We start from the raw sequence: 8,851 nt of genomic DNA, 5'->3' as shown, positions 1-8,851 counted from the left end.
GCCCCACGCCTCCACCCCCCGCTCCCGGCAGCAGCTTCCAGGTGCCGGGTAAAGGGGAACCAGCAGGCCCGCCTTCCCCCGCCCCAGCAAGCCCTTCCCCACCAAGCAGACCCACCTCCATCCCAAGCAGATCCGTCCCTACCTCCCTGCAGACCCACCCTCTCGCAGCCTCCCCCCTCAGCCGACCCGTCACCCTTCTCTGGAAAACCCACCCCAACCCCGGCAGGCCCGTACCTCTCTCGCCCCGCAGCAGACGGGTTCCCTCCACCCGTCCTGGACCCATTCCCCCCGCCCCCGGGCCCGGAGAGACCCCAGTGCGGCGCTCCCCTAGCGCTCGGTGTCCGGGCGCAGCGGCCGGGAGCTCAGTGTCACCTAGAGCTGCCAGGTGCCCGCGCGGGCCCCCACTGCGCCTGGCCGACCCCGGGGGCTGCTGCCCTTGGGCGCCGAAGGGGAGGCTGGCCGAGGCCCTGTGTGCGCCAGCACCGGCCGGGTCTCGGCTCCCGGAGTCCAGCGGCGGGGACAGGAGGGTGCACCCACCAAGCCCTCCCTCCTCGTCCTTTCCTGCTGGTCCGCATGCAGCCACAAGTCTCCGCGCTGGAGACTGAGGGCACAGAGCATCCCCTCTCCTCGCAGGCTTGAGGTCTCGGGGGAAAGCTTAACAAGGCCAGCTGACCTCCTGGAGGAGCCGGCTGCCTTCTGGAGCGCTGGTCCCCAAAGCAAGTCCTGGTGGCGTAGGCGAACTTTCTCGAAATGCCGCAGAAATTATCAGTCCCCTCCAGCTGAAAGACATCAGTGATTCCGGGGGTGGGTCCGGTCCCCCGGGTTTGACACACCCTCCAGGCAATCTGTTGTCTGATGAAGTTCAGGACCACAGGTGGACAGTTTCCCTTCTCCAGCGCCTCACCCCCGAGGGGAGGAGGAAAGAGAAGGGAGTAGGGCCTCCAGCGCCGGTGTGTGGCTAGGGTTACCCTTTCCTCCGCTCATGGCTGGGCGGGACGTGCGGGCTCCCTCTTGGGTGGGAGAGCGAACTTTGTTTAAATTCACACACATGGGTGTATACGTGAACCAGGTCCAGGCTCCAGAGGAAGTTAAACTCTCCTCTTTGCGGCAACATTTACCTGGAGCTGAAAAGAGAGCAAAAGTGGCCTTCGTACCGGCTAATTTCCTCCAGAGAAGCAGTGCCTGGACCTCTCCATTAAGGATCTAACTGTATTTGTTTTGTTTTGTTTTGAGTTGGAGTCTCACTCCGTCCACTCCAGAGTGGAGTGCAGTGGCACACTCATGGCCACCTCAGAGATGACCTGCTGGGCTCCAGCGATCCTTCCACCTCAGCCTTCCAAGTAGCCCGAACTACAGGCGCGTGCTACCACGCCCGGCTAATTTTTTGTTTTATTGTAGAGATGAGGTCTTGCCAAGTTGCCCAGGCTGTTCTCAAACCCGTGGTTCTCAGGCAATTCCCTCACCTCGGCCTCCCAAAGTGCTGGGATTACAAGCTTGAGCCACGGCGCCCGGCCTAAACTGTATTTTCCAAGAGTGGATTCTTGACTTTATCTGAATTGTGGTGCTTTCATTCTCTGGCTCTGCCACTAAACAACTGAAAGTTTATTTCAGGAAGCTTTTCGATTTATTATTTCTCTTTATGACATCTCATGATTGCATACTGTCAGTTGTATCTTCTCGTTGCTTTTTAAACCTTCTTTCTACTTGTGGTGTTCCTCCTGAAATTTATCAAAGGAAAAAACCTCCTTTAAAAATCCACTCCACTAATGGAATGTGGCCTTGACTATGGAATGTGGCCTTGACTGTGATTTACTTTATTTATATCTGTCACATTACTTCAGGCTATTTTCCCCACTGTTTTTCATATCCATAATTTGCAAGCATTGTGCTTTCACTGGTAATCTCTCCTTCTGCCCATTTAATTGAAGTTTATGATAAATGACCCCATACCCTACTCTCAAAGTCTGGAAACTTCCAGGACGCTCTCTCAGCAGGTTATATGAGCAGCAGAGTGTCTTCTCTTTCCATTCCTTGGCATTATTCTGGGTGACATCTACATCCAGGACAATGACCCTTTTAAATTCCAGGTATCTTCCTCAAACTGCTTCATCCACCGAATTATAGAACCACTAGCTGTCAAAAAAGATCCCATCTCCAAGATACAAGATGCTAGTATTCTACTTCTTGGCCAGTTATCTTTTACTTAATCATCCCACACCTGCTCTTCCTCTCTCTTTAAGTTTACAGTCTTCTCATCTTTTCCCTGTCCCCAGTTTATCACACTCATTTTGACTTCATGGTGTCGTGCTATTTCAAATATATATATCCTTCTTTTTCAGAAATAATTTCCTTAATCTTATGCAGCCTTACTTTACTAAGATTCAGACTTTAGTAAGAAGTCAGTCTGCTTTCTCTTTCCTCTGCCTCCAGCTGATGAGCCAGAATGGATAAGGTCATAAAACAATAGTTGCTTTGCACCAAGCAACTGGGTTTTCAGTCTTGGGCAATGTTTTAAATGACCCCACATATGACAAACATACACACCCACACACACGTACATTTATTAAGGAGTATTATGGATGCTTTGCCACTCAATATTCAGAGCTCAGTGCTGGTAAACATAACCCATAAACCCTAAGCCCTAAACATCCACTCTCTTAGCTGACACCTTTCAGACTTCTTATAAACACCTTTCCATATCTCTCGCCTTTAAAACAGAGACAACTGTGTCTGAATGTTCTGAAGAGCTGTGAATGGGCATTGCTAACATTGGAGACAAGCAGTGCTTCAATGTGCTGGAGAATTTAAATAGGGGAAGTGCTTAGGTAGCACTTAGAAGACAAGTTTAACTTGTTTAGTCCTTCTACCAAAATATCATAATTGCAAAAGATGCTTGTATAATAAAGTTATCATTTCCAGGCATGGTGAGCATGCATTATTCACTTCTCTTCATGTTCCGTTCATGGTTCCATATGATATTTACAACCACTCAACATGGCAACTGAGGAACATTGTATAATGCTAAACCATTCACATTACTCTTATATTTGTATATTTCTGGGCCTATACATACGTGTGAAGGATAACATTGATTATTTCCATTGGCAAACAGATTGACACTGAACACCAGAACTATAAATTATATTTAAAAACATTTACTGAAATCTTTAATTAAACTATGAATATTTTTGGTGTGCCCTTGGTCCCTCCAACTCTTTCTGTGTTCATGCATATATGCTCTACCTACTTTATCTAAGTCTAACATGCCTCGCAGGTGACTAATTTATCTGTGCTTACCACATCTTATGAGTCATATCCTTCCTGTCTGTTTCGTCTTTGTTATCTGAGTAGTCTTAAACTATGCAGCAGATGCATATTACATAGCTCAAGTCCACATCTTTGTTTCTTTATTTAAAGAATCTCCTTATCATTTATTTATTATTCCAGATAAATTTTATAATCATTTTACCAAGTTCATCAAGTTATATTGGATGAGCCCACTTAAGCACAAGATATTTATTTATTCATTTTTCTTTATTTTAAAGATGCAGGGTACAGGTCAGGATTAGGTACATAAGTGACCTATGTACAAGTGAAGTTTGGGCTTCTCACTGGTCCTCACTTCCCCTGGTTTAGGATCAGTTACCCTTATTTATGTTATTTCCTTCCTCTCCATCCCCTTGCAGTGTCTGACTACCACCGAGTCTTCTCTTGTAGTATTGTGATAAATGTTCAGGGTCCACTTATGAGTAAGAACATGTGTTATTCAGTTCTTTGTTTCTGTGATAGATCACTGAGTATGATAGACTCTAAATCCATCCAAATTGCTGTAAAGTCCATAATTTTGTCCTTCTTCATGGCTGTGCAATACTCCACTGTGTAAATATACCACATTTTTAAAATCCAGTCCTCTTTCAATGGGCAGCAGGGTTGGTTCCATATTTTTGCTATTGGTGAATAGTGCTGCAATAAACATGCATGTGCAGGTATCTTTTTTGTAGAATGATTTGAGTTCCTCTGGCTGTATTCCCAGAAGGAGGATTACTAGTTCTTTTAAAAATTGCCACACTGTGTTCCATAGAGGTTGAACAAGTTTACATTCCCACCAACAGTGTAGAAGCGTTCCCTTTTCTCTGTATCCTCCCCAGCATCTGATTTTTTAAAATTTATTTATTAATGATGGCCATTCTTACTGGAGTTAGGTGGTATCTGAATGTGGTTTTGATTTGCATTTCTCTGATGATTAGTGAGGATGAGCATTTTTTCACATATCTATTGACTGTTTGATTTCTTTTGAGAAGTGTCTATTCATGTCTCTTGCCCACTTTTTAATTGGGTTGTTTGTTTTTCTTCCCTTCAGCTTGTTTTGAGTTCCTTGTAGATCCTGAATGTTAGGCCTTTGTCAGATATAGAGCTAGCAAATATTTTTTTCCCATTCTGTGGATTGTCTCCCTGCTCTCTTAATGGTTTCTTGTGCTTTGCAAAAGATTTTCAGAGTGATGAGGTCCCATTTGCCTATCTTATCTTTTATGGCACACATTTTTGGGGTTATGATCAAGAATTGGTTGCCTATTCCAATGAAGCACAAGATATTTAAATGTTCAATATCCCTGTTCTATGGCCTGAAAAAATAAGAGACTTTTCCCCTCCAGGCAATTTCATATGCTAATTCTTATTTATTTATTAAGTTAATGCATACTTATTGAGAACCTACTATATTCCAAGCACTGTTCTGTTTCCATTAATAAAATAATGGAAGAAAATAGCCGATAAAAGCCTGCCCTTGTGGAGTTTACTATTCTAATGTGGTAGACAGGTAACAGAAAGGATAAATATGTGAAACTCATGTTGTGTTATTGCTGATAGGTACTGTGGGGAAGATTTAAAAAAGAAGAAAGAGCCCAGTGTGGTGGCTCATGACTTGGGAGGCTCAGCACTTTGGGAGGCCAAGACGAGAGGATTACTTGAGCTCAGGAGTTTGAGACTAGCCTAGGCAACATAACAGGAACTTGGCTCTACCAAAAATAAAAATTAAAGAATTAGTTGGGTATGGTGGTATGCTTCTGTAGTCCCAGCTACTCAGGAGGCTGAGGCAAAAGTGTCACCTGAGCCCAGGAGGTTGAGGCTGCAGTGAGCCATGATTATGCCACTGCACTCCAGTATGGGTGATGAGAGAGACTCAGACTCAAACTACATAAATAATAAGAAGGAAGGGAGGGAGTATGTGTGTGTAGAAGATACTCTATTTTAGGCAGGGTAGTCAAAGAAAGCCTCACAAGAAGGTGATGTGTGAGCAAATGGCTCTGTGGTATGAGGGAGAAAACTATCTTAACACATGAAGGGAAGCTTTTCAGACAGAGGAAACTGCAAGTCCAAAGGCCCTGAGGCAAGAATACTTTGGTAAGTTTAAGGAAGCCACGGAAGCAGGAGGAGAAGGGAAGCATCAGTAGAGGACAGGAGGCTGCTAAGAACAGGGAGGCTAATGAGGATGCTAGATCATGATGGCCGTTGGAGATCAGAAGAAGGTTGTTAACTTTTGCTCTGAGTGAACTGGGAAGCTGTTGGAGTATTTTGAACCACAGAGTGACATGATCTGACTATCAGTTTATAATGGGTATGCATTAAAACCTTCCACTATTATTATGAATATGTCAGTTTCTACTTAAGTTTTTGTTGATTTTTGCTTTCTACATTTGAATCTTTGTTATTTTCCTAGTGATTTTTAAAAATCATTTGGTTACCAAGCAATCAATGCCAATGCAGTAGAGGCCAATGTCATGGCTCTGGCTTTTGAGAAAAGAAAAGTTGATTGGCAAGGAGACTGGTAGAAATGCTCAAATCTGTCTTGCTGAGTTGAGGGCTGGGGCAGGTTTTATAAGCATAGGGTAATGAGGTATGATCTGATTGGATCTTACAATGAGGTGATTCCGGGAGTTAAGAGCTGGCTGGATCCTGCCCTGGGGTGACAACAGAGTTTAATTTAATTGGATCTGGATTCTGCCATGTCGTGTCACTTCTTAATCCAGTCCCCCACTCCAGCGTGAGCACTTAGGTTCCCCCTGTGGTTGCACAGTTGGGGGCATGCTCAGGTTATGTGACCTTCAACCTAGGGGTCCATGGCAACTGAAAAACAACTCATACCTTTGTTACATAAAAGTTGAACCAGCTTGATTTGATGTGGTTACAATTTTATGATAACTCCTTTTATCTCTAATAATGCTTTTTAATTAAACTTTATATTCTAAGATAATTATAGATTCATATGCAGTTGTAAGAAATAATACAGAGAGAGCCCTATATCCTTTACCTATTTCCCCCAATGGCAATCTCTTACAGAGCTGCAGTACAATATCACAACCAGGATATTGACATTGATACAGTCAAGATGCAGAACATTTCCATCACCACAAGGATCTCGAATACTGCATTTTTATAGCCATATTCATTTACCTCTCCCCCCGCCCCAAGCCCTCCCTAGCCTTTGGCAACTACTGATATGTTTTCCTCTCCTATAGTTTTGGCATTTTAAGAATGTTATATACATAGAATGATACAGTATGATAAACTTTTGGAGTTGGTTTTTTTAATTCAGCATAGTTCTCTGGAGATTCACCCAAGTTTTTAGGTATATCCATAGTTTGTTCCTTTTTTTGCTGAGTAGTATTCCATGGCATAGGTGTACCACAGTTTGTTTAACCATTCACCTACTAAACAATATCTGTGTTGTTTCTAGTTTGGGACTATTATGGAAAAATATTCAGTAGAAATATTTGTGAACATAAGTATTCATTTCTCTGGGATAAATGCCCAGGAGAGCAACTGCTGGGTCATATGGTGGTTAGTTTTTAGGGTTTTGTTTGTTTGTTTGTTTGTTTGTTTGTTTTAGAGATTCACTCTGTCACTTAGGCTGGAGTGCAGTGGCACAAGCATAGCTCACTGAAACCTCGAAATCCTGGACTCAAGTGATCCTCCTGCCTCAATCTCCTGAATAGCTAGGAATAAAAGTGTACACTACCACACATGGCTGACTTTTTTTAATTTTTGTAGAGACAGGGTCCTTACTGTGTTGCCCAGGCCCATCTTGAAACCCTGAGCTCAAACATTACCCCCACCTTGGCCTCCCAAAGCCCTGAAATTGCAGGCATGAACAACCATGCACAGCCAGTTTTTAGGGTTTTTTTTCTTTTTTCATCCAATAAGGAGTCATAATTTTATTAATGATAGAAACAGTACAAATTTTAAACCAAGCTATAGGTACTCTTTTGAATCACCAAAAAAAAGTCATTTCAGATGGTTACACTGTTAATTCCATAATAGCATTTACAATATCATCACTGTTGTTCTTCAGGGCTCGGACTGTCTTTGCTCTCGACACATTTGCTTGTGACATGACCAATTCTATGTCCTTAACTTACACACCCATTTCATTAGCCTCTTCCTCTTCACTCTCCTCTTGTACAGTTGGAGTCTGTGTGTTTTCTTGATGTTTGAGACAGCTTCACTTTGAACTTTGAATTTCTCAGCAGCTGCTAGCTGTGCTTGCTAAGATAAGTCTTCAATCTTAGCTTCCTCAAAAACTATGTAGGTATCTGAAACTGGGCTCTTGGGGACATCTGGTTTTGTGATGACAAAGAGAATATTCTTAGATTTCCGGATAGTGACTCTAGTAGCCCCCGTCAAAGACCCAGTTTGGACATGGCCTTCCATGCTTTCTTTTCACTCTGACTCTGTTTAGCTTTACGGACTGGTTATTCATCGATTTCAACTGCTGCCGCCAGCTGGACTTGCTGTGGGGTTGCCTATGTGGAATCTTGTTCCGCAAGCTCTGGTACTGATTCTTCACTGTCAGATTCTGTTCCAGACCCTGTCTCAGCCTGGGGCTGTGGCAACTCCTGCTCAGAAGCAGCCATGGTTTCTGTGTCTTTACCGGGCATTTTGTTTAGGGAATGCAGAACCAAGATGGTGGCCCAGTTTTTAGTTTTAATAGAAACTTCCAAACTGTTTTCTGTTGTATGAGTAATCCAGTTTTTCCACATCCTAGCCAGCATTTGGTGTTTTCACTATATATTTTTTAATTTATTCATTTTGATAAGTGTTTAGTGATATCTCATTGTAGTTTCAATTTGCATTTCCCTGGCTATTAGGTTGAACATTTTTTGATGTGCATATTTACCATATGTATATCCTCTACTACAAAATGTCTTTTTATGTCTTCTACCCATTTTCTTTCCTTCCTTTTTTTTTTTTTAAGAGACGGGGTCTCACTTTGTTGCCCAGGCTGGAATGCAGTGGCGCACTTATAGCTCACTGTAGCCTCCAAGTCCTGGGCTCAAGCAGTCCTCCCACCTCAGCCTCCCAAGTAGCTGGGACCATAGGTTTGCACCATTGCACTCAGTTTATTTTTTGTAGAGATGGGTTCTCACTTTGTTGCCCAGGCTGGCCCATTTTCTAATTGAATTGTTTCTTATTTTGAGATTGAGATTTCATTGTATATTCTAGATACTAGTTTTTTTCTTGAATGTGTGGTTTGTAAGTACTTTTTCCTGCTCTGTAGTTGATCTTTTCATCCTCATGGCAGGGTCTTTTGCAGACCAGAATCTTGTTATTTTGACTAAGCCCAATTTATCATTTTTTTCCTTTTATGGACCACACCTTTGGTGTTAAATCTTAGAACTCTTTGCCTACCCCTAAGCCTAAAGATTTTCTCCTATTTTTATTTTCCTCAAAGTTTTTAGTTGTATATTTTGTACTTAAGTCTGTGATCCATTTTGAGTCTGTGCCAAGGCAGAAACTCAGTTAAACTAGATGTTCTATGGTTTCCACTTTGCACATCTCTTTCCTAGTATTTATT

The 8,851-nt window shown here is 42.8% G+C and overlaps 1 pseudogene; it reads right to left on the bottom strand.

Annotated features, from left to right (window-relative positions):
• Positions 1 to 7,210: 7,210 nt before the first annotated feature.
• LOC103272065 lies at positions 7,211 to 7,934 on the bottom strand (annotated as a pseudogene).
• Positions 7,935 to 8,851: the final 917 nt, after the last annotated feature.

Source organism: Carlito syrichta, unplaced genomic scaffold (genome assembly GCF_000164805.1).
Source record: "Carlito syrichta isolate Samal-C Ts95f unplaced genomic scaffold, Tarsius_syrichta-2.0.1 Scaffold312097, whole genome shotgun sequence".
In the NCBI taxonomy this organism is placed as follows: Eukaryota; Metazoa; Chordata; class Mammalia; order Primates; family Tarsiidae; genus Carlito; species Carlito syrichta.
The sequence above is the reverse complement of the archived record's forward strand: the minus strand, read 5'-3'. Positions and strand labels throughout refer to the sequence as shown.